This window comes from Cydia pomonella, chromosome 2 (assembly GCF_033807575.1).
Source record: "Cydia pomonella isolate Wapato2018A chromosome 2, ilCydPomo1, whole genome shotgun sequence".
Classification (NCBI taxonomy): Eukaryota; Metazoa; Arthropoda; class Insecta; order Lepidoptera; family Tortricidae; genus Cydia; species Cydia pomonella.
The window spans coordinates 32,879,169-32,907,064 of record NC_084704.1 but is presented as its reverse complement, the minus strand read 5'-3'; the positions used below and the strand labels follow the sequence as shown (position 1 = coordinate 32,907,064).

Below are 27,896 nucleotides of genomic sequence, written 5' to 3'. Positions count from 1 at the left end.
AAAAATGGAATTTAGTTTGGTATAATACTTTTACAACAAAGTTTGGTATAATACTTTTATACCATGCTATTTCTGTTTTGTATGAAATGAAAACTGGTGACATTTTATTTCTTTTTTCAAGTATAAATTTCGATGACACTCTGCCGTCAATTTCAGGTCTCAGCCAATTTTACCTTCTTCTTTAAAACCTTGGACCTTGTTATGTCTTTGTGATATGCTTTTACTATTTTTCCTGCCAATACAAAATATAAGTGGAAAAATCGATCGACAGTTTCGCAAAATATATTTTCTTCATTTTTGCATTAGGGTGTAATATGTATATATTAAAATAGGTTATTTTGAAATGAATCACTAGTCAAGGCCTATAGTATATCCCTTCAAGTGGCAGAAGCCAAAACGTAAAAAGTAGTCACGTGGCGGGGCCCCGTCGGGTGTTCAGCGCGGATTTAGAGAATATTACAAATTCAACTATTTAAGCTTATCTATGTATAAAAGTATATATTGAAGCATATATCGTTAGAATAAGCACTAAATACGCTATTCGAATAGAACAATCAAATTATTGTCTTCTTCTTCTTGGTCCCTCAATGCTGAGGATCGTGACATCATGTCCTTCTGTTGAAGTTGTCCTTGTTGTTGTTAAATTATTGTAATGTTTATGCATTTCGCCACATGCACCTAACTAATGAAACCTAGCAACAGTTACAGTTCTCCAGTTTCCTTATTAAAAATGACTACCACCACAAAACAAAGTTATGATTGGAGGTAATTGTTAATTAATTTTCTACGTAGGGCTTAAAATTCAAAGGTTAAGTCATAAAAAGTGCCCGTGAGGAAACGGATTTTTTTAACCACGTATTCCTGAGGTCATAAGAAGAATTTCATGTACAAGTTTAAGTCAATTCCGCAAAAAAAAAATGTTTTTTTTTTTACTTTTTGTATCTTTTTAAACATATTAAGTTCATGTTCTTGGAAAATTTATGGATTAATATAAATTGGTACATTTTTTTTCGTAAAAATTAGTCTATTCAAATGGTACCTTGTGACTTTGATATCTGTCAAGAAGGTAGTCTAGACTAGGTCCCAAAGTGGCGACTGGCGACATAGCCATCAAAAAGGCGTTATGCACTAAAATACAACGAAAAAAATTTTTTTTTATTGGTATTAACTCTGAAACTAGGCGAATTAAAAAAGTTTATATGACATTTTTGCCTCTAAATACGATCCGGAATATACTGTTAAAATCTTTCCGTTTCCTCGAGGGTACCGTGTATTTACAAAATAACCTCTTTAAAAATCAAGACAGAACTCGACCTAGGCGTTCGATCCCGGATGAACGGTCCTTAGCAACCAAGCGTTAACAAGCGTGTGTATGTATGTTTTCCTTGTCTAACTTGCTAGCTACTTTTGGGCGCTAGAAGAGCGTAAATATACTTCAAAGCCTTTAATTTTGCCACTAAATATGGCAACACCTCACTAACCACCCTCTGTTGGCCGACAGCTTTCTGGCTATCGCATCGACCCGTGAGTGGTGGGCCACCACTTGAAGGGATAAATAACATAGTTAACGATAAAATAATTTTGTTCATCGGAAAGTTTTGTATGTTAATTAACTTTACGGAACAGGTCTTAACTGTACTTCTTTCCAAAGGAAAATAATACTCATTGAGACAATTCTAACAACCTCAAACGCAATTTGGTTGCGATATTTTGAACCAGAGTTCCTATGGCCACCTCCTCTCTCATGCATCAGATCAGCTCGATGGTACCATAATATTTCATTGTCACCCTACTTACATATGTATGCAGATTTTCAACTTCATCTGAAACCTCAGTGGGTCAAATATACTTGTAATATTTGATTACAGACAGAGTAGACAGACAACAGACTGATTCTTTATTAGACATTAATTAAAGTCAGTCAATTATACTCATTACTATATAACTTCGAAGTAGTAGTAGCAGTATAAGTGCATTTTTGCCATTATAAACTTTAAATAATAAATAATAATAGCAGTTTTCTCGACTTTTGCATTTAAAATTTATAATCGTCTTCATTGTCGTCAATTCAAAAAATAATATAGAAATAGTCGTTACAGTTAGAGTCATGGTTCTTTTCTGAGAAGATAGCATAATTTATCTACTTTTTGGAGCTACATATGCTTGTGCATACCTTATGCTTATGTTTTCAGTTATCTCAATACCAGCAAAAACATGCTACCTTTTTACGTTCACTTCCACAAATTACTTAGCTTTGCTAGTATTCTTCCTTTTTTCACTACTTGCCCGAAATTAACTTCTATTGCATTTTTAAGGTCAACTAAGTTTTGAATAGGTATCTATATATGATTTAAAGCAGACAGTTGTAACTTTTGTCTGAATTAGTAAGTAATATTATTTCGACACAAAACGATTTGGTATCATTTTACTATTTATTTGCCGCGGTATACTCTAGTATTATATATAATTATCAAGTTTTTAATTTCATTAAGGTGGGCGCTGGTGTTCGCTCCAACATGACGTCTTGTAATTACGCTCGCGATATTTTATATCAAAATAAATGTTCTATTGTGTTAAAAGTGCCCAAATTTACGGCTAGTTGATCAAGGAAGAAAAAAGTGATGGACACAAATAAACATTTCAGTGCTAGTGAATTAATTAAAGGTGATACGGACAAAAAAAAAACGAAGACAAAGACTAACGGTCAAATTTATACACGGACATTACGGACAAGTTTTACTGGCGTTAAACAAGATTTACCAAAAACAGCTCAGTGCTAGTGTATTAATTGAAACGCTCTTTTGAAAAAGAAAAAAAAAACAGTGAAGACAACAATAAAACAAAAAACATTTTGATAAATTTCACCAGTCATAACTATACAAGATCTACCCACAACTAAAAACGACTCTACACTGCAACCGATACACGGACAATAATTACAGTGCTGGACATTAAAAAAAAAAAACTTAGTCTAATTCAAAACATACGAAACCTAATTCATATTACTTGTTATGGAATAATTAATTAATTATTTATTGAATATCTATACCTATAAAAAGGGAACTATAACGCCATCTGTCCACAACTACGAAGATACAAATTCCCGGCTCCATAGAAGAGATACACATCACAGCAATAAGTTATACCGGGCAGCGCCATCTGTTGTGCACCTGACAAATCAACACTCCGTCGGCAAAACAGAGGGGCCACATACAGATACGCATCGACACTGTCGGCAAAACAGAGCAAAGAAGACGAAAACCGTAAACAGATTTGACAGATCTCAACTATGGAGGAAATGAAAGAAATGTTAAAGTCGATACAGAAACACCAGTTTAAACAAAGTGAGGAAATGAAATCTCTCGGCGATACTATTGCGCAACAAGTTATAGACAAATTAGATGCAAGACTAGTGTTAATCGAACAAAAACAAACGAACCTTGAAAACAAATTGGAACTTCAGGAGAACCAAATTGAACAAATAGAACGCCGGCTGAGACAAAGAAATATTGTTCTGTTTGGCCTAGAAGAGCAAGAAAGAAGGTATTTTGACTTGGAAACAAATGTTTTACGAACCATAAATAATACAATGCAAGTACAATGTTATGAAACAGACATAGAATCCGTTAGAAGACTTGGTAAGAAAGGAGGCAACGTCAGGCCTGTTATCATCACATTCGCTACACTTGGCAGGAAAATACAAGTTCTGCGAAAGAAAAAAAGCCTAGAAGGTACAAACTACTACATTAAAGAAGATTTCACAGGAAAGGTACTTGAAAAGAGAAAAGAACTCCAAGAAGAGGCAAAGAAAGAGCGAGACAAGGGTAACAAGGTGATAATTAGGCAAGACAAGCTTATAATATTAAAAAATAAAGACATATCAAGCCAAAACTGCGAGCAAAACGTCAACTTTAGCCAGAAGAAAAGAAATATTAATTCAATATACTCACCTCCACAACAGACTTCAGACAAAGAAAATATCCCGGCTACACGAATTAATCCACAAGCTACAAAGAAAAATAAATACATAATTACAGACTACATGACGACGCCTACTGGAACTTCAGCCAACGTACCAAATACTACAATAGTACAAAGACCACAAACACCAGCGAACCAGAATCAACATAACAATAGTGAACCAAAAAACGCGTGACAAGAACCCCTCTCCGCCTCCCACCACGGTTAGTCACCGAGGGAGAGCTAGACCAAAACCCTCCAAGGACACCAAATCATACAACTAGAACATCCCTTCTTCAAGGTAATACTTTTGAACCGTCTTCTAAGCAAGCTACCAAAAATAAAGACCAAAATATACTACATATAGCAACATACAATGTTAGGACTCTTAGAAGTTATGAGAGATTACTAGAACTTTCCGAAGCGCTAAAAGTAATAAAATATGACATTATTGGCCTCTCCGAAGTCAGGCGACTGGGAACAAAAATTGAAGAACACAGTAATTTTATTCTTTGCTACACTGGCCAGACACAAGGACTTCATGGAGTAGGATTCATAATCAAAAAATATCTGAAACACAACATAGTGAGCTTTCAAGGGTTTTCGGAGAGGGTTGCCTTATTGAAAATAATGATTAACAACTTCCATCTCTCTATTATACAGGTATATGCCCCGACTGAAAAAGCCACAGATGAACAAGTGAAAATTTTCTATGAAACAGTTGAAAAAGCGCACCAACAAGCAGATAAAAACATCATAATAATGGGAGATTTCAATGCGAAGGTCGGACAGCCAAAATCAGAGGAGCATATGATCACAGGTAAACATGGTTATGGATCTCGAAACCAGCGAGGTGAATTATTGATAGACTTCTGCCTTGAGAAAAACCTAGCCATCATGAACACATATTTCATGAAGAAATTTAACCGAAAATGGACATGGATTGCACCAAATGGAAGGACGAAAAATGAAGTTGACTTTATTCTTACAAACCAAAAAAGAAGTATAATCAACATTGAAATTATCAACAAAATTGAATTTCATCAGACCATAGAGTAGTACGAGCTACCTGGTTACTCAAAAAACCAAAAAAAAGTAGACACAACTTTAAAACCAATACCACAAAAAGTCTCCAGTCAGATATTGAAAAGAATGTCTTCTTGAAATGCCTCGAAGTAGAAAAACAACCACTTATGACTCTGGCACCAGATGAATCAACACAATTATATCATGACAAGCTAATCAACTGCATCCAGACAAGTTTGAAGCATTCACAAAAGAATAGCCACAACACACACAGTAGCATATTATCAGACACCACAAAGCAATTAATAGCAAAGCGAATGGAACTTCAAAATATAAGACCCAAAACAAAAGAGATTAAATCAAAGTTAAGCGACATCTACAAAAAAGCAAGTAAAAGTATTAAAGAAGACTACAAAAAGCATAGAGAGTCAAAAATTGAAAATCACCTTTATGCTGACGGAAGTGTGAAAAAAGCCTACAAAGAACTCAGAACACATAAAAACTGGATACCAGAGTTGCTAATTTCAGATAATAATACTGCACAATCTCGAAACCAGATACTTGAAACTGCTACAACTTATTATAGGAAGTTATACAGTAGTCATGAGCAAGAAGCGCCAAAAACAGACCTACCAATCACAAGTGAAGTCCCAATAATAGATGAAGTAGTTATAATGAGACATATAAAAAACTTAAAAACTGGAAAAAGCCCTGGGCCGGATAACATCACAAATGAAATATTAAAGACCGCTGCTCCCTTATTAGTGACACCCTTGGCACATTTATTTAACCTCATTCTAAAAACAGGAACAGCACCCAAACAATGGACGCAGTCAAACATAATACTTTTGTATAAAAAAGGGAACCCAATGGACATAGGAAACTACAGGCCCATCAGTTTGATGTCATGTACATACAAACTATTTTCTACAATCATACTATCCCGAATAAGCAAAGCAATTGACAGACGCCAACCATGTGAACAAGCTGGATTTAGGAGTGGGTACTCGACTATGGACCATATCCACACTCTGGAACAGGTTATAGAAAAATATCAAGAATACCGAAGACCATTATACACAGCATTCATTGATTACGCTAAAGCGTTTGATACAATATCACATTCCTCTATATGGGAAGCTTTAAGCCAGTGTAATGTAGACCCTACATACATAAGAATTATAAGACACATTTACGAAAATTGCACAAGTAGAGTCAAATTAGACAAACTAGGACCTGATATACCAATAGATAGAGGCGTCAGGCAAGGCGACCCGTTGTCTCCAAAATTATTCTTAGCAGTACTTGAATCAGTAATCAATAGTCTCGACTGGAACAATATAGGAATATACATCAATCGTAAATATCTGAACCATCTGCGGTTCGCGGATGATATTGTACTAATGACGGAACACTGCGCTCAGCTAAAATACATGTTACAAACTTTACATGAAGCTAGTGCAAAAGTCGGTCTACGAATGAACTTTCAAAAAACAAAACTTATGACCAATAGCGCTCAAAAAGACATAACCGTTGATGGGACGCTACTAGAGTATGTAGACAGCTATATCTACCTAGGTAAGCAGATATCATTTAACAATCATCGTAATGAAGAAGAAGTAGACCGACGAGTAAAAATAGCTTGGAATAAATACTGGAGCCTAAAGGAAATCCTGAAAAGCAGTATGAATATGAAAATTAAGAAAAAAGTTATGGATATGTGTATTTTGCCTTCACTGACTTATGCAAGCCAAACGTGGCTGTTTACTGCAAAAATTAAATCAAAAATAACTACATGCCAGAGAGCAATGGAGAGAAGCTTGTTAAACATGAAAAAAGTGCAAAAAATACCCCACATAAATATAAGAGCTGTAACAAAACTAAAAGACGCCCTCAAGCACGCTAAAGTACAAAAATGGCGATGGGCTGGACATGTAGCCAGGCTGTCTGACTCGCGCTGGACCTTGAAAGCTACCACCTGGAAGGGACCTGCAGGCAAACGACGCTCCGGCAAACCAAACAGTCGTTGGACTGATGACATTAATAAAGTAGTTGGTAAAAACTGGAAATATATAGCTGCAAACAGAGATAGATGTAAGTCCTTGGAGGAGGCCTTCACCCGATGAGGGGTTCTTGTCCGCTACAAATAGTTAATCATTTGTTTATAAAAAATAATATGTTACTTAATATCTAAAAATTGACTGAACAAATAACAAATAACAATATAAATTAAAAGAAAAATGACATACCTACTTAAATTATGTAAACGCTGACTAAAAATCAATGTAATGTAATGTAATCCTGGACTCGAAATAAAAGGCTTTTTATTTTATTATTATTTATAAGTTTAAATCATAATCAATATAAATTTCCGGAAAAGATCCCAGAACTAACAAACCAGAATACGGATGGCGTCAGAATAAGGACGTAGGCTTGCTGCGAGCGCGGCGCGCGGGGCGCCCGCCTGCCTGCTTTACCACTTCGTCTGCTTCACCCCCACAAAAACCTAAAATCTGTCTATAAGAGCGCCTTAAAATGTTACGATAGTGGATCAATAGAAACGTAGGTAAGTAGTGTTTTGAACAACAGTTAAAGCGACTCCGAACAATAATTATTGTTCATCGACGCCGTACCCAATCTCATAACTGCTATAAACACGGCATAAAACTATTACGGCGATGTCGAAACTGAAAAGGTATTCTATTTGGAGTGCTCGTGAAATCATTCTGGGTTCTGGCACTGTTTGCATAAAATGTAATGGCAGATTGCGGCCGCGGGAGCCTGTACAAGCGATTCGCATTGTGCCATCTGCTCACATTTAGAGCCCTTATAAAATGTTACTGCGCATTATCACACGTGGATACGGCGCGGGCTGGCGTTATTTCGAAACGCTACCTTTTTATGACACTAATGGAAAATACAGTTTAGCTCCGCGGTCTGTAAGTCACTCGGTCGGCCTCGTTTTGCGCCTTTCACGAGTACTTTTTTATATATTCTTAAGAGCCTAACGGCCTGAAACGATTTCGCGTGTTTGTGTCGTAAATCTACTGATTTATCTTAAAAATGGAAGCGTTAATATTCGGATGAAAATATGAGGAAGTTGGTAAACTTCTGAGGCAGCAGGTGTTAAGCAAGAAAACATGGTTACAAAGTTCTATTATTATATATAACTGTTTGTGAGTTATTTTGATTCGCCCAAGATCAATGAAAACGGATAACACTTTATATTCTGTACAAGTTTTACTCACTTTTATTGTTCTAGATAACAGGTCTTCAGAAAAACAGCTAATGCCGAATACTCGTAGTGACCTACGTGTCCTACATAAAGTTCTTCCATTTGTGTTTGAGTTTGTTACGTAATTAGGGACAGTTGCACCAACCACACTTGGCAGACTGATCAACATTACTCAGCAGAGAACTATGAAAATTCTCATACAATCAAATTTAGCGAACTCTTTAACGGTGACAAAACGGTTTGGTGCAACCGACCCTTAGTATGACGATCGATATCGATACCTACGTAATATTTGTCGAAAAATTTGATACCTGTTATTTTTTTTTTACAAAATAAACATTGTGTCTTTTTACGGATTCATTTTGTAAAGGAGTTAGCAAAGCGCCTTATAGAGGCTTCGGGTGACCAAAGGGCAGGCCTGTATTTCGCCCAGCAGATAAGCATTGCTATCCAAAAGGGCAATTGCAGCCAGCCTTCTGGGCACCCTACCAAGCGGTCTCGATTTGGAACAATGTTTTTTATTAAGTTTTTTAAGTTTTTAATTGTGTTTCCACCGATTCATACCTATGATTAAATAAATGTTTTGTAAATAAACCGTAGGTAGGTACGTAGGTGGGTAGGCAGGTACTTACAGCTGTGGCGTAGCGACCCGAAGTGGATCTTGGCCTCCGACACCAAAGATCGCCATGCTTCTCTGTCCAAAACCTTTTCTGTCCAGTCGACGGCGCCGAGTTCGCTAAGGTCTTTTTGCACTTCGTCTCTCCAGCTATAAGGTAGGTAGGCAAATTAAATTTTAAAGATATCGATTCACCTGTTTCACCGACGGATTATTTTATAATGATTTGACGGATTATTTGGATGAGTTGGTGAAACAAGTACTATATAATATTAATCAATACGCATTTTAATCATCAAAATAGTCATAATATTGGAGGTATTTTATACGGGAATAAGAAATATATTATAAAAAGACATTTTATTGTTTTCCGTAATTCAATACATTTCATGCGCAAGATATACAGTACCTGGGCGACCGAGCTTTGCTCAGCTATAACTATTTATTGTAATATGGTGGTATATAGGTCATAATCTTAACTACATTTTTTTACAAAATTAAACTTGTCTAAAACAATTAAAATAAAAAAAATTATATATAAACTTGAACATATAAAAAAAACAAAAGTTAATCACCGGGCGAGATTCGAACCCGAAACACTCGTTTAGCCGTCCGCGTCTTAACCCGCTGGACCAGACGGACAGTGGCCGCCAATACGAAATTAGCGACTATATTCTGCATCGAAAGAAAAACGCATGAAAACTCGAAAACACGCGTTTTCCCAAACATAAGACTAATCTAGATCGATTGTATACCCCCAAAAACCCCCATATACCAAATTTCAGCGAAATCGTTAGAGCCGTTTCCGAGATCACAGAAATATATATATACAAGAATTGCTCGTTTTAAGGTATAAGATATACTTAGGTAGGTATAGGTTAAGAGACATTTTCGTACAGATACAACAACAAAAGCTCAGATCATAGAAAGTACTAGATGGCTGACGGAGGCGTGGCGCGTGTCGCCGCGACATGGCCACATCGTGGCCATACCGGCCCGCCGTAAGACAGTAGCAAATTAGCTGTCATTGAACAATGTGCGCGTCAATTTTATTGAAATGCCGAATTATAGCGTTATTTTGTGTCGAAATAGGAGTGCATCCAAAAACTATAAGGATCATGGAGTTACATACCACATTTTTTTTCACGTATTAGTCAATAAAACCACACATTTTAACAAATAAATCCAGTGACATATGATTTTTCTGAGTCAGACCATGTTGTCATACAAACGCGTGGCAATTTGTCTATGCATCCTACATTGACGCTTTGGCATGGAAAACTATTTGTAGTGTCCCTAGCAACGGCGCAATGCATTAAACCGCTAACGATATTCACAGGGGCATTATTGTTTCTTGGTACGACCGCCAACCGCTCCCTTCACTGACGCCGCGAAGTAGAGTGGTGCTCGTGCATATAATTGATCTTTGAGCGTTATCGATAAAAATGTTTGGATATAGTGTGTATGAAAGTAATTATTTTTCAAGTAAAAATTTACAATTATTTTATATGCACCTAATGTTTAATTTGATACTTATTAATTTGGATTAAAAATCGAATAGGTAAGCCAAAAAATAAACTGATTTAATTAAGTACAATTTATTTATAACATTATAGTTTATACCTATAAGTATATTTTATTCAGGTTCTTAGCAACGATTCGAATAACTGCACAAGGTATAATCAAATATGTTCATGATTGCAATTTTTTTCAGTTTCCCGAAAAATTCCAATATTAAAGAAAAATGGATAGATGCTACAGGGAGAGGGCCCTAACTGGTTTACAAGCGAGAAAAGTGTTATTTGTTTGGATCATTTTCAAGAAAAATGTTTCCAGTTACACTTCGCCTCATTTATACATATAACGATAGAATATAAATATGTTTAAAATAATAGTATATTGTATACTTAGTCGATCCAGAAGTTCTATCAGAAAGATTTTTACTGATAATTATGATTACTCTTTCCTTATTATTCGTACATATGATTTAAAATCTTATTTAATGGTGCATTATACTTACTTAGTTTATTTATAATATGATTTACTATAACTTGCTTTCGCAGTTCTTCATAACTCTATGTAACATGCTGGAATTGCTTTTAATTGGTGACGAAATATGATATAATAAACTGAAACTATTTTTTTAATGAAGCGCTCACGTCTAACGACAATCCCAAAGTAAACAATTTAAACAAACAGTACATCAAATAATGACTAAAATTTAAACCAATTTGATTAGTTAAGCATAAACAAGCTTTCGCATCATGGTACATTTTTTAAATAAGGTCAAAAATTTAAAGGAATATAAATTAAGTCTATGCAATTATTACTTAAAACAAAAATGTCAAAACTCTAAGGTCATGTTCAGAACATGTAAAATATCGATAGCTCTATCGAATTGTCCTCACTCTAGTGCCGCCGCTCTAGGCTCCTACACCGCGCGGTTTGGCCAATCACAGCGCGTGATTTGGTTGTCTGGCCACGCCTTCAATGATGTAGTGGGGGGCTGTTGGAGACAGCGAGACTCGTTGAAATTATGCTTCGTTATAAATCTCCTTACTTCTTATATCTATGAACAAAAGCGTTGCCGCTGTCTACGTCTTTATACCATTCTAAAGGTTGAACCGTGAGGTTTTTTCACTAAGGAAGTTATATTCTCTTTGCACTAAACTAACTATAATATAATGAGTAGCCATTAGTCATGTCATAAGTGCGTTTCAATACTATTCAAAATATCACTAGTGTGATATCGATCACGAGCCATGCTCGCGGCATCGACCCATGCGGCACTCGCTTTCAACATGACCTATCAAACAATTTGAGCACAATGTATACTTTTTCACATCCATCATTCGCTCGTCAACTCCCTTCGCCTTAAAAGTAGGACAATCATAAATCCTATGACGCTAATTACAATTAACACATGTTTTTCAAAATAATATAAACGACTAAATTAGGATCGGAATATCAACGGTAAGTTAGTGGACTGACAATTAATACATCCTACCTCTTTTCGTACCTCGGACGAAAATGGTCAGCGATTGAACAAGTAACCGCAATGCTGGACACTGTCACGTGATACTTAGATCGGCTGCCTAATGGGTTAGCGATACCGTATTGTAGCCTTGCTTTAGTTGCAATTGTAATGTTTGGTAAGTCAGGAGACTTAAAAAACCGGCCAAGTGCGAGTAGGACTCGCGCACGGAGGGTTCTGTACCATTATTTATAAAAAACGGAAAAAACATATGTTAGATGTATGAGAACCCACCTTAAATATTTATTTTATTCTGTTTTTAGTATTTGTTGTTATAGCGGCAACAGAAATACATAATCTATAGAAATTTCAACTGGCTAACTATCACGGTTCATGAGATACAGCCTGGTGACAGACGGACGGACGGACAGCGAAGTCTCAGTAATAGGGTCCCGTTTGACCCTTTGGGTACGGAACCCTAAAAATGGGCCATTGTTTTGGGACATACTACCCTAAAAATGAGGCATTGTTTGGGCACATACTAACAATTTTTTTTTTAATAAATTCATTTATGTTAGCGGACTTTTAGCATTGAACTGGTAAATTAGTCTTATGTAAATATGATATATGGTAGAATATATTTTTTACACTATTAAGTAAAAACCGAAGCCAATAGGCGATTGGGATGAGGCATCTCTATTTGTATAGGAGTCTAAATTCTTCTCCTGGGTCACCAAGAAAATCCATAAATGTAAAGAATTCTCTTTGTTTTTAAATTAAAGTTAGATTGATTTTGTGGTTGATTCATTATAACGTACATGATAAATTACAACAATTTTAACACGACATGACAAAAAACAAGTTGATCGACCCATGGATTACTTGAAGGCCGAATCAAGTTTTAGTTATTCGATCTGTTTCCGATATGATACCGGTTTGTTAATGTCAAAAGTGACATTTTTGTCAACCAAAAACGTCAGCCCGCCTAGCCAACGTGCATATCGTTCACGCTCCGTGGCGAACGAAACGCAACTGTCACATTCGCACTAATATGGAAGAGTGATACAGAGAGATAGCTACGATACGCTACGGAGCGTGAACGATTGTAACGTTGGCTACGCGGCCAGCGGTGGCATCATGGTTCCATTTTTATCACTTGTCACTATGCCTGTCACTTTCGCGCTTACATATTTGTTAGAATGTGACAGACATGGTGACAAATGATAAAGAGTCGACCATCTTAGCCCTACAGGCCTATTAGTTGTCGAGCTCGCGCTTGAACAATCGAGTGTTACCACTACATCAGCGCCCCTAATCACCAACCTTTTATATCGGCAATTTCATATAAATTACGTTCGTGTGCAGTACCACGTCAAATTACCAATAACTTTTGCAATTTAGCGCTCGAATATTGAAAACGAAGATCGTAGACAAACAATAAAGGTTGATGGACATTGTAATTATACACTTAGCTTTTGTTTACGCGTACTCGTTTAATTAACGTGTCACTCTCGAGCTTCTAATTGAAAGTTGCTTTTTGTGGCGTTCTCACGGCTGGGATTGTGCTAATTGGCATTCTGGATGTATCTCCGAGTTGGGCCTTAAACTGGTTATAATGTGGGCCGTATTCGAGGCACGTACCGCTCTGAACCCCAGGGCTTAGGCCGGCGGATCTTCTTGTTTTTGACGTTTCATGGTTACATAACTGAGCGATGCCCCTCGTAATGGCTTTTTCAGTGAATCGTTATGAAATGGAATTACAGTCATAATGTTTGTATAATGCCTGCGAAGGAGTAAACATTTGGAACGGTGACTCCACAGCAATTCTTTGTCGCCATCTAATGCACTTTCGGTTTTAAAGTTATTCAATATGGGGAAATTGTCGCACGCTCTTTCGCTAGGCCACCAGCGCTCTTCATCGTACCTATATAGTAATTAAACATTTTGGTAATTACTCGGGCACTATAAACTATATCACAATAGCTTATTTGACTTGTTAAGATGAATTAAATTTATACTTATAATTAAACTAAATGTTTAGACAAAACCTCTTTTTAACGTTTACTAATAATTTACTACTTATTTGTATTTTTTGCTCTATTGTTCCCAGCATGTATGTATAAAAATCATAGGTATGTAGTTGCTTTTAGGGTTCCGTACCCAAAGCGTAAAACGGGACACTATTACTAAGACTCGGCTGTCCGTCCGTCTGTGTGTCCGTCTGGCTAAACTATAAGATGCAGGTTTTTTTATGTTTTATATATATACATTTCTACGATTTTCGCAGATGATTCAAACTAAAAGATATTTAAGCCCGTGATATTTAAAGATAATTACGAACGCATCATTGCGCCGCTATTGGCGTTATGAGTAATACTCTTATTAGCTAATGTACCTGCAACAAAGCAGGCTCATCGTCATTTTATTTTTTATTTTTCTTATACATATTTCTTACTAAATTTGAACCCATCCACACCTATAAAAATTATAAAATTTTGAAAGTAGATAATTTTAAGTGTCAGGCCTTTTTTGGCGCAGACATATTACTTTGTTTATGAAGCCCTGGTTCCTTAGATAATAATATTATTTTTCGTATACCTATCTCATAAAAAAATATCTATCTTTCTTCGTCATTCTGCTTACTCCCTTAGCTTGAATTTTAATGTTCTTCGAGATGTGATCCTAACGCCACGTTTTTTTATATCACGTCGTAGGCTATGGAGTCTGCAATACCAGAGATATTACATGCGCGTTGCCGACCCTTTCAAATCCTGTAAACTCCTTTTTTGAAGAACCCCATACTGTAGCCTCTTGGGAAAATAATCGGGTAATTAGCTTATTCCAAACCCCGTAGCCACACTATATGAATCGTCTTATGTTTGACAAACTGGTCCTCTAAATAATATCGATGGATAAATCTCCCACGTATGGCGGCGCCGAGTGCCTCCTACCTTAAGGGATGTCACCTCCCTGCAATTACTCAAACGGTAATGCCGCTTGATGTATTGGCATGTCTAACTGGATGAAGGCGTGTAGGTATCTAGGTTACGTTCTGAAAACGCTGATGGAACTAAAGTAATGTGAGATAAAATATTTGTTGGATATAGAAAATGTAAGTGAAATATAGGTTTTAAGCAATTTGTTTTACAGATCATTTTGGCCGTGATCGGTTAGAAAACTGTAAACAAGTGCGCGTTGGACGTGCGTCTCGAAGAGTTCCGTTTTTCACAAATAAATAAATATTATACATAGGACATTATCACACAAATTGACCCCACAGTAAGCTCAAAAAGGCATGTGTTGTGTACTTAGACAACGATATAAGTACATAATATATAAAATAAATACATAGAACACCCATGACTTAGGAACAAATATTTATGCTTATTACACAAATAAATGCTCTTACCGGGATTTGAACCCAGGACCATCAACTTCACAGGCAGTGAAGGAACTAGGCCAGACCGGTCGTCACACAACTATGTCATAACAAATATCTACTGATTTATTTAAGAAAGGTTGCCAGAGCTCAGCGAGGGTGCGGAGTGTTAGGGTCGGCAACGCGTATGTAACACCTCTGAAGTTGCAGGCGCCCATAGACTACGGAGACTGCTTACCATCAGGCACACGCTTGTTTGCCACCGATGTATTATAAAAATATGTATTGTATCGCTTTATACATATGCCGTGTCTTTGTAGTTGGTGGTTTTTTTTTTATCATGTTGTGGTGTTTTTTTTTGTGTAATTTGACATTTAGAGACATTATCACATCTCTAATAAATCTCTAATAAAGTATTTATTATTTCATCGATTCGATATTTGTAATTGTTTTTTTTTTTATTTTTTATTGTTTGTAAAAATGGACATGTAAAAGTGCCCCTGTGGCCTATTTGCTGAATAAATGTTTGATATTTGATATTTGTAGTAATAATGTTCTTTAACTAATTTGAATAATAAAATAACATATAAATTGATGTTATATAGCTATTTCCTTTGGTCTCGGACTATGTAGAACACAAAATGACTAGTGTAATATTTTGCGCTCTAGACCGTTTGCGACGTAGACTAATAGAGGCAAAATATTACTCTAGTCATTTTGTGTTCTAGAAAGTCCGAGGCCAACCCGCTATTTTAATAGAAAATACAATTATTATAGGTATGAAATGATTTTACAAATAACACAAACACGCTCGTAGGTAATTAGCGATAGGTGGTTTTTCGTACGCGATTCGTCATCGTGAACCTTATCGGTATGCACGAAGGTTGAAATTGCCACGCGCATCAGTTGACAGAATTGAAATATATATAAAAAAAAGAAACATTTCATGAATTTGATACGAAACTGTCACAATGGAAACTTAACAAAATCCAATAGCGATTTCTGTCGGAACGAATAACGTGCAAATAAAACGGTCTGTCCAATAGTCAATAACCATTACTTAAAAAATTACAGAGGCAATATTTTTTAGGTTTATCCATGCTTTACTTATCAGAATTAAATTGCTTTAGTTTGATTTCATGTGAAACTCAAACAGCGTTCTTCAAATTATGAGAATGTAAATACGATTTAAGTTTATTCTATTTTTTATTCTGAAAACATTTCATACATTAATTAAGTACACTGTGAAAATTTAACTTTAATGGTACTGACGGCCTACTGCGGACCACCTTCAACGGGTTGGCTCTCTTTCGCACTTCTAAATTCGTCCATAAGTGCGACAGGTAGGCAACACTTGGTTCGCGGTAGGCCCTCTGAACAGCTTTTTATGACTGTATTAGAATAAGGTGAATGTAAGTAGATGCCTTTAACCAGCTGTGCGGTACCCTAAGCTTCGAATAAAATAGTAATCTATGGTATGACGGCCAGTCTGGCCTAGTGGGTATAGTCCCTGCCTATGAAGCCGATGGTCCCGGGTTCGAATCCTGGTAAGGGAATTATTTTGTGTGATCAACGCAGATATTTGTTCCAGAGTCATGGGTGTTTTCTATGTTTATAAGTTTGTATTTATCGTATTTATATATATACGTATGTCTATCGTCACTTAGAACCCATAGTACAAGCTTTGCTTAGTTTGGGGCTATGTTGATCTGTGTAAGATTGTCCGCAAATATGAATATTTATTTTATTTATATCAAATAATATAATTATTTTATTTTTCCGTTCCGCCATCTTGGGATTAGTTCCAAGTGCCAACATAACGCAAACGCTCACGTATCACTTAGAATAGTTTGCTGCTGAGCCATACAAAAACACCTAATAAACCGGCAATGTGGGTTCAGAATGTTCAGATCCTTCTCCAAGGCAGCTCGCTGAGCATTGAGCGGACGGGCGTGCGTGCCCGGGAGCGCGGATATCATTATTATTAAATTGTTATTTTTAGCTATTTTTAACAAAATAGTAATCTATGAGTTCGATTAAAAATAACAATTTACCTTTTATAATTGATTAAATGGTGTGATTATTACAATTAATAATGTAAACTAAAACTAAAATATGACTAAATTAAATCTAAAATAAAACTAAAAATAATTATTTTATAATCAGACATAATTGTGAGTTTCCAAAAAAATAGGATTTTTTTCATGATTACACATCTTTTACGGAATGTCATTAAACATTAAAACTACTTACAATAATATAATTCGAAAATAATATCAGCAAAATATTATCTATTACATTTGATAAACGTACGCAAACCTTTGTTAAAGTTATCAGTAATATGCACAATAAAAAAATCTTTTAAACGTATTTTTGGCCAACCTGTACATAAATAAAATAAAATGTAATTATAGAGTCTCTATTGTTTCCTATAAAGCTTTAAGTCATAATGTATTGTTTGTCCGCATTTTCGTTAGCCGTAATTTGGTTTTTCTCAGAAATGCGTAACTTTTCAGGATTGCCATAAAACAAACCTAACCTAACCTATCTATAGGATAACCTAAGCGAATTCCTGAAAAGTTAACGGTTTCAGAGTTATGATAATATGACTATCATTACATTATGCCTTTCAATAATTATGCCAAACAAAGGGATCCGGTTATGATACCGTTATTAAACAGCAATTCTAAAAATCTCGGAAACGGCACTAAGGCTTTCGTTGAAATTTGCTATATGGGGGTTTTCGGGGGCAAAAAATCGATAGCTAGGTCTTATTTCTGGGAAAACGCACATTTTTGAGTTTTTATATGTTCTCCGAGGAAAGCTCTTCCAGATATTCATTCTTTTAAATGAACAATATAGATTTCGGTAATTTGTATTTCAAAAACAAATATTTACAACAACTATAAAAATAGACAGAAAACAAAAGTATGGTATCATTGAGTTATCGGAAAATTGTATATTAGGTTTCTTTTGTAATTTTAATTTTGATTCGGATCTTAAAGATATTTAACAATCGGGACCAATTACTGAGAAGATTTGCGTTCTTATAGGTCCCAATACTTCTTACTATTTAAAAGTTATTTTACAGTACATATCGTATGCCTATGAAGCCGATGGTCTCAGGTTCAAATCCTGGTAAGGGCATTTATTCGTGTGATGAGCATGGATATTTGTTCGTGAGTCATGGATGTTTTCTATGTATTAAAGTATGTATAAATATGTATATAATATATATATCGGTGTCTAAGTACCCGCAACACAAGCCTTATTGAGCTTACCGTGGGACTTAGTCAATTTGTGTAATAATGTCCTATAATATTATTTATTTATTTTATTTATATGGTGCTACTTTACCGCACTAGTGCGATAATTAGCACATTACGTAACTATGTCGAAAATTTAAAGGGCATATGTACTGTAAAACGTTGTACTATACACGTGCTAATAGGTAATAACATTTATAGGATAGTGTACTTGTGTTTTTCTCTTTAGTTTTTGACACCGTTTTGACGACTGGTATGGCCTAGTCAGTAGTAACTCTGGTTATGAAGAATAGTTCTGAGGTTAGAATTCCGCTAAGGGCGTTTATATTATTTGTGTGATAAGCACAGATATGTTCCTAAGTCATAGGTGCTTTCTGTGTATTTAAATACTTGTATATTACCTATACATATATATCGTTATCTGAGTACCCACAACACAAGCTTTCTTGAGCGGACTGCAGGGCTAAGATGGACGACTGTTTATCATTTGTCACCATACCTGTCACAATATGACAAGTGACAAAAACACGACCATGATACCGCTGCTGTATGGCTTAGTCAATTTGTGTAAGAATGGCCTATAATAATATTTCTTTATTTAAAAAAAATATTTTGTGTATTTAACAAATAATACGAAGTGAAGCCCATTTTCTGGTATGTAGTTATGTACTCGCCATCACAGTAGAATCAAGCTGTATTTGAAATCAACACACGATGATTCGTATCGGGAGGTGGTCCGGCCTTCTACTCGTAATTTGCATGTGTTGATTGTGCAGAGCGCAGTCCAAGTGCATCGTTGCAACAGGCTAGGTCAATAAGGCTGTTCATGAAGACTGATCACTTGTCTAATAGATGAAGCTTACAGACCTCGCTAGTTATACCTAGAGTAACACAAATACGTGTACCTACCCTAACCTACCTAAATATGGTACCTACGTGTGCTTATCTTGGTCGCGTCTTTTCTCGTAAAGTTAATGGAATCTGACGCTGCACCCTTACAGGCGGGAAACATTTTTGTAAGTACTAAGACTCAAAATAAAAACGGTATATAAGTGTTAACGATCCTGGTAGCAGATTGGTTAACTTTTACTGTAATTCAATTTTATATTAATGGAAAAAATGGAAAATGACGCTTCCGGCAGGACTTGAACCCGCAAACTCCGCAATCCGTGCGTTGCTTTTAACCAATTGAGCTACAGAAGCCTACCAGAATCTCGCAAATCTTTCCATTCCTTCTCTTATGTATACACGCATTTGGGGTGGCGTAACTTTTTCCATTTTTGCCTTTAATATAAAATTTGGAGTATCGCTCGTAGACATATCTGTCTGCTTGTTAAAAAAATACTTTTACTGTCTAAAAATGTGTTTGACCCTCCGATACTAATTTAGTACGAGAATATGATTTCAGGTAAAGCTAAACGTGACTAGCAATGAATTTCGCTCGCACTAACCGCTAGTGCTTTTTAATGTTCAAAAGTCTCTCCGATACAAGAAATATCAACACAAAAATAGTTTTACCGGTAAACTTGGACTATTGTATTAGATATAAAATGGCATAGGATACCAACTACCTGGATCAGTGATCGGCTCGCTGTGTATTACTTAGGCACTTTGTAAGTAAGAGCGCCTGTGTGAAGTGTCTTTGTCACGCTTCATAAACGGTGTCTTTTGCTGGTGATCTGTAATGAAGACCCAGCAGTCTGTTTTAACTTGGGACAGTAAACAGTAAATGTGTCCTTGTCGTAGTCACAGGCATACGTGATTACAAAATTTCACCTTATGCCAATGTCATAAGGTGTAAAATCGTATGTCTATGTCGTTTATGACATGCGTATAAAGATAGAGATTTGAACATGGGTTTCCGGAGGATTTCGTTATTTCATTGGCATTATTTTACTTTCTTTTTTAAGCTTCTCTCACAGGCTATACTGTACGTGTCATTTTGACAAAAAATATTGTTAAGAATTCTACCAATTTCCTGATTTCTGCTACGCTGTCACTACGAAAAAATTGCGGGAGCTTTAAATAGGCTTCAGATGATGTGTTAGATAATTTTATTATCTTGATGATAGTGTAGGATGGCTTGTCTTTACAAACGTAGTCCCCATTTACCTCTCTGGAAAATTATGGAAAATGTTTATGTATCGTTTGATTTTTCTCGATTTTTGGAATAGTATGAGCCGTCCTTCGCTATGCTTTTACTATTTATTGCAGGTTGCAGAGCCATAAAGCCGACCAGACCTGTTTGAGATGCATGTATTTACGTGTCCCGTACCAGAAGTGGGAATAGATTAGTGTTAGTTAGCCCACGGGATATTTCGTCATAGGTACTTTTAGACCTGTTACCTCATAAATTGGATTTTATCTAATTAATTATTCACGTTCGCTCACTATAGCATAACTGATTAATGTTTATGCTACCGTAAAAACCGTTATTAGTAAAAACGCGTTTTCCGTATCGCCTCAATAAAAACGCGTTTTTAGGGTTCCGTAGCCAAATGGCATAAAACGGAACCCTTATAGTTTCGCCATGTCCGTCTGTCTGTCTGTCTGTCTGTCTGTCTGTCTGTCTGTCTGTCTGTCCGAGGCTTTGCTCCGTGGTCGTTAGTGCTAGAAAGCTGAAATTTGGCATGGATATATAAATCAATAAAGCCGCGAAAGTCGTACAATAAAATCTAAAAATTTTTTTTTTTAGGGTACCTCCCCTACAGGTAAAGTGGGGGTGAAATTTTTTTTTCGCTTCAACCCTAGAGTGTGGGGTATCGTTGGAAAGGTCTTTCAAAACTAATAGGGGTTTTCAAGAAACATTTTTTGATAAAGTGAATATATTCGGAGATAATCGCTCCGAAAGAAAAAAAAAATGTGTCCCCCCCCTCTAACTTTTGAACCATAGGTCCAAAAAATATGAAAAAAATTGTGGAAGTAGAGCTTAAGAAAGACATTAAATGAAAACTATAGCGGACATGATCAGTTTAGCTGTTTTTGAGTTATCGCAAAAAGTTTTCCCTTCATAGTAAAAAGACTTATTTTAATTAGGTACTGATTATGCAAATTTGCCTATTTGTTTAACTCAGGTGAAAAGTACCGTTTCATCCCTTGGTTAACAATTTACTATACTTTAAGCTCCAGTTTAGCTTATTGTGACGGAAGAGTAACTACGGAACCCTACACTGAGCGTGGCCCGACATGCTCTTGGCCGGTTTTTTACTAGTAAGAACTAAGTGTCTCGGTAAAAACTAGTTTGAACTGAGATTTTTCAGTCAAAACTAGTTTTTGCAAAGTGCCTTGCTGAAAACTAGTTTTGACTTATGGTTCAAAAATTTATAAAAGAAGTCTTTGTACTAAAATAAAATTACAAAATACCTACATAAAGTCTGGGTTTGATCACAGTCAACCTAACACGCTTCTCCTTGCTTCGTTCGTTGTTGCGTCTATCTTTTAACTATCGATAAAAAATAAAACATAGAATAAATGAATATTATTACACAAATTGACTAAAATCCCACAGTCAGCTCAATAAAGCTTGTGCTGTGGTTACTTAGGCAACAATATATATAATAGTCGTAAGTAAATACTTAAATACATGGAAAACACTCATGACTCAGGATCAAATATCCGTGTTCATCACACGAATAAATGCCCTTACCAGGATTTGAACCCGGGACCATCGGCTTCATAGGCAGGATCGCTACCCACTAGGCAAGACCAGTCATCCGACCGTGAAAACTAGTTTTATGTAATAAAAACGCGTTTCCCCTAGTCAAAACTAGTTATAACTAAATTTTAAATAGAATAATTACAGATAATTACCTGCTAAAAGTTTTGACTAAAATAAATTAAACCTCATTTACACGAAGGTGTTTCGGAAAACTACTTTAAACTGAGAAAACGCGTTTTTACGGTAACATATATGTATATAACATTGTAAATTATGTTATCAATTTCCAAAATTGTGAATAAGTAGTTTAGTTTTCTGAATTATCTTCCTCACTACCCACATCCGAAAATTTGTGTTTTGCCCTATGGTTGAATGGTAGAAAATGACTTAAAACATTAAGTCCGCCATTCGTATTTTTTTATTTTTTTTTAGTTTAAATAAATATATATAATTGAAATATTATTAATATTAAAGTTGTTATTTCTGGATAGGGACCAGAGACCATTACTTACCTACCCGCGGGTCGCCCGTCGTAGGCTTTATTGCGCCAATAAAATTACTTTTAACGGACTTTATTAGACTTTTATCATTATTTAAGGCATAAAACAAAATGGTTATATAATGCGTTTATTTCAAGGTAACAAAATTATTTTAACACCGTAAACATATAATACAAAAATATACTTGTATAATTTTCAGAAACACAATAATTATTATTTTTACTAACTATTTCTTGCTGTTGTACAATTTTGCACTAGGGTCTCGAAGGGGAAGCAAGAACAAATACCGAGTTTAATAATAAACTGACGTACATTTATTCTACTAGTAAAAATCTCCACACAAATCCTCAGAAAAATACAAAAAAAAGTTTAACACCTTATAAAACTAGGTTGAACTAACGTTCGCTAGTTGACCGATGTAACAGCTTTATATTTGTGTGAAAAGTGTAATAAAGTGTAATATATTTGTGTGAAAATCCGGCCCTGTTTTTTACCTGCTCCTCGAGAAACATAACATTGCTTCTTTGGCGCTAGCTAGCCGTGCGCTCGCATTACCAGTGCAAGCGAGGTCTTCGAATACGTATCTTTGTTTCGGATCGCAGTGTCACAAGTTAAGCTGGTTTGAGAGCGTTTAGTCGCCTACCTTAGACGCACCAATAGAGATCAGACAGCTATTCTGTTAGAATTCTGTATTAGTTCATAATGAATCTTATTCCGTGCTCAATAGAGTACGAAACGCTACCTATGCGGCTTGACCATTTTTTCATAGTGGCACGCGCCTTTGCGGTTTTTAAACAATAGATAAGACGATAATCCGTAGAAGCTCACGGAGAAAAATAGAAACTATAACTACCTATGTAAAAAAGTTACCTGAAGCCCCACTTGCATGTAGTTGTGTACAGTTTACAAAAACACGCTAAATATTAGTGTGCATTGAAAACTATTTTCTCTTTAATTTTCATGAAAAAGAAATGATGATATGAGTGAAATAAATTAATCAACAAACCCCGATATTTTTGATGGAATTCATTTAAAGTAAGGGTTCTGGCAAAACTAGACGGTTTTGATAGAGATACCAATACCGTAGGGCATTGAGGTATAGAACTAAAGTCGGCATCTCTAACAAAAAAATTCCGCTCCTCAATGATGTGCCGGCATAGTTTATAAATAAATAAATTTGTTTCAAACTACAGTCCATAGCTATTTTTTTTAAAAGTATAAATGTTAAATATTTAAATATCATGTCTTTAGTAATTAGTTTTAACAGGGTCCATGTGAACACTAGCTGTAAAATGCTCTTTGTAAGACCTTATGTAACACATGATTATAAATGAATTATGAAATTATGAATTATGAACAAAACGCTAAATTTCCGCTAACAATCACACCGTTCCCAACTCAACATGAAACTTATAACCTGAAAAGTGGTTTTCGCGTTGAGTTATTGACTCTGCCTTGGCAAGCAAAGTCTATGCAATATGTGACAAGTTCCCGACAAAGACATGGCACGCTCACTTTGTACTTTAGCACGGCGCACCTCTGTGCCAATCTATCTATTACACTATATATCGTGTCTATGACTCGTAATGTCATGTTATCAAAGGTTAGATTTGAAAAATCGGCACGTCATCGTGAATGACCCGATCTATAGTATATTGTTCTCGAGCATGCAGTGAAATATTGATGTTATGTTCCTTATAATTAGGCTGCAAAGTATGACGTTTCAGGTGCGGCTAGGTGAAGAGGTCGTTAATGGAATTTTATACAAATCTTGCAGGCCTAGGCCGGCAAAGTCCTTATTTTTCTTTATTGTTTTTTTTTTTTTTTGTGTTTTATTATTATTATTTCAGGGTTTCCTAAAGAGGAACGAAAATTTGATTATTTTTGCGCTATGCTGCATGACTGAAAAAAACATCTTTATAGGATCTATAACCTCCTAAACCGTGCGTCGTAGCGCAAAATTAGTCAAATTTTTGTTCCGCCTTTAGTAAACCCCAAAGTAATAATAAAAAACACAAAAAGAAAAAGGAAAAAAGCGTAATGGCGTGCATCGTAGCGCCAAAATAATCTAATTTTAAGAGGAACGCCCTTCAATATTCCACGCACTGGATAACCTATCACATTAGGACATAAAACAATCATCATCCTATTTTAATTATAATTTCATTGTATGTTTGAGAAAAGCACTATACATATCTGGCGGAAAATATGAGGTTGCTTCGCTCGGCCGTCTATATGTCTTCGGCCGGCAACCCCTTTCGTCCCGGCCTCTGTAGTAATGTACTATACATAGGTTTTAAGAGGGGGCTAACGCAAATTGGTAGTTTTTGTATGGAGTATTAACTCGTTTTAATCAAGGGAAAATATCAAACTAGACTATATTTGCAAGGGCAAAATCCAACCAAAACCTTAAAAGTTGGCTTGATTGATAAAATCACGAAAACATGTCTAATTTTCAGTTGTATATCGTTACCCTGCATATTATAGCATTATTATTTTAGTGTTAAATAGCTAGTGATTGTATGAGCAAAATTTCAAATAGAAGTACCTAGACTTTCAATTGAGATAAAAGATAAAAATCCGCGTGATGACCATTTCCTCCGACGCAAGTTTCGCGTGGCACGCAGTATCTTACGTCTCCTTTTCATTGCCTGGCTTTAGGTCATCACTTACTTGGTTGGAGCGATAACCCAAAATGAGTCATTGCCATTCTACCAGCAAAAGTACTCACTTAAGGATTGTTTAAAAGCAATGCTATTCCGATATTGTCTAAAATAATACTATAAATTGTCTAATGATGCGTGTAGATAAAATATATAAATTATTTCGTCATAAACACTATGTTTTAAATACTGGTATACGTACTTAAACCTTTAATCCCCTTTAATACGTGAACACCGCTCGTTTTAGCCGCGCCATTTGCCTCGCGGACCTCAAAGAAAGCTCGTGAATATTAAACAAGTGAAAACGTCTTTCTTCACCGTTGCTACTCTTCCCTTCGCTTACAAGTGTAATGCCTCAATAAAACAGAAAATATAGGATTATATACAGGTATCTGGTTTATCTTCGGTGATTGTGCAATAATGTGCAAAGTCGAAAAAGTTCGAAATTCAAACAATGTAAACTATCGTGAGACATACTAACATTAAAAGAATCGAGAGTATGCGATTCACAGACGTCGTGAACGCTTCTCGCAATGTTATTGCTTGAGAAAGGAGATCTAAGCTCTCCGAAACATGTCGCGCGAGTGATTAAAAATACGTGAGCGTAATCCGTAGAATTATTTTAATGTACTTATAGAAGATAATTGGACCTTACTGCAGTTGTTAATTACGCGGTATTCTATTATCCCGACGATATGTTAACAAAAAGTAATTGTGTTACCTTTTTTACTAAACAGTGCCCCTAGTGTAAATTTAGTCGATAGCGAAACGTGACGTACGCGTTTGCGTTAAGTCTCATTTTGTATGGGTATTTGAACAGCGCGCCAAGCGGGACGTTTTGGAAAGTCAAAAATCTCATACAAAATGACACTTAAGGCAAACGCGTACGTAACGTTTCGCTGTCGAAAATATTTACACTAGGGGTACTGTTGTAAAGATTTTGATTTAATTTGGTAATTAAATAGACATATATAAAGCTTAGATAAAGATAGTTTATTATTCAATGCGCTTATGAACATCATATAAAGCTACACCGGCTCTAACCCTACACCTCTGACCCGAGAAAATTTATATCCCCCCTCAATTGGAGGAGGGTATCCCAATATGGACCGGCAAGAAACTCGGCGAGACACATCTTTTCATAACATTACATCTTATAATTAACATGCATTAAATAAGAAAAAATACAATTTAGATTACTATAGTTAAGCCGAGAGACTACTTTTTTTAAGAAATCCCTAATTAAATGCGGGTGGGTGGAGCCACTCAACTAACTAACCCATGAATGGCGTGAAGCTAAAGCAGACAATGACTAACTAAAACGAGTATGGAAACGGCGGGAAAATGATCAGGATAACATTATCTTTAATAGGTAGTTTTTTTGACTGCAGCCTGATCTTAGGTTACTTTGGGAATCAATACTTAGAAAGTCTCTACTTTACAATGGTTGACCTATATACCTCTCAATACAACTGTATTTGAACAAAACGAAGTTTAAAAATCTGACGGGATTTTTTACATGTTTAAGTCATTTTGTAAATTGGTTATTAGTATTAATATGACCATAGAGTTACTAAATCGTAGATAGCTAGTTAATTTGATATTTATTTAATAGTGTTGTTGATTTCAAGTTTTGACTATGAGTGACAGTTCAGTATCTGATTAGTTAAATTACTGTTAAGTGAACCTGGATAAGGGTTGTGTGATGAACAGATAGGAATCTAATATTCATCAAATTCCTGGCGTTCTCCCGCCATTTTGCCACGGCTCACGGGAGCCTAGGATAACTTAAACTGGTTAGTATTGCAGTTTTGAATGCTTCACGGTTAGTTTCACTAGACGTACCGTACACAATATGGACCGTTGTTACTATGTGTATTGTTTATCAGCTCCCGATATTTCGACGCAGTTACATGCATCTTGTTCACGGGGGGTCGAGAGCTCGAAAATAATACAAAACGCTACCTAATCACGGTCTATATACCCCGGTCGGTTAACTCAAGTGGTTAGAATTGTAACACTAAATTCCTCTTCTATTTTTGTATGTACGAGAGTGGCGTATCTACTCCACTAATAATGTAATCTGTTCCACTATCGTGTCCCGACTCCTTTGGCCAGCATAAATAGTTTCGTCGTCATAAATTGACTGTTCCAGTGTCACTCGGTCTGTCACATGCAAACCTGCCATGCACGCCATATGGAGTAAACTCACGTGATGGTGGTCTGTTGATAAGAGACTTGAGACTTCACAGATTTTTTTGAAATATCTAATGTTTTTTCTGTAAGATAAGAAACATGCCGTGTGGCATTAAGTCCGCCTTATGTAAGTATACTTATATATGTTACTGTGCTTCTTCTTCTTCTTACCCTTAGTCCCAGGTTTTATCTGGGGTCTGCAAATAAAGAAAACATAAATAAGTAATAAATATAAATAATGATTAGGCACATATCATATAATATAAAAAGTACTTGCGTTTGTTGGTTCACGGAAACGGCTTCAAACATTTTGAGAAAATTTTCGGAACAGAATCGAAAAAGTTTCATTTCCAGAAATAAAATCCTTTTCCCAGTTTTCAAGTTTGTTTAAACGAGAGATTTAAAAAAAGCAAAGTAAGTTGT

The 27,896-nt window shown here is 35.8% G+C and overlaps 1 long non-coding RNA gene across 1 annotated transcript in view; it reads left to right on the top strand.

The window, feature by feature from the left end:
• Positions 1-765: 765 nt before the first annotated feature.
• The window catches only part of LOC133515447 (uncharacterized), a 58,973-nt gene continuing 31,842 nt past the window's right edge, over positions 766-27,896 (top strand). The window contains exons 1-2 of the long non-coding RNA XR_009799021.1: positions 766-2,492; positions 7,333-7,523. This is a non-coding gene — a long non-coding RNA (uncharacterized LOC133515447). The remainder of the gene's footprint in view (positions 2,493-7,332; positions 7,524-27,896) is intronic.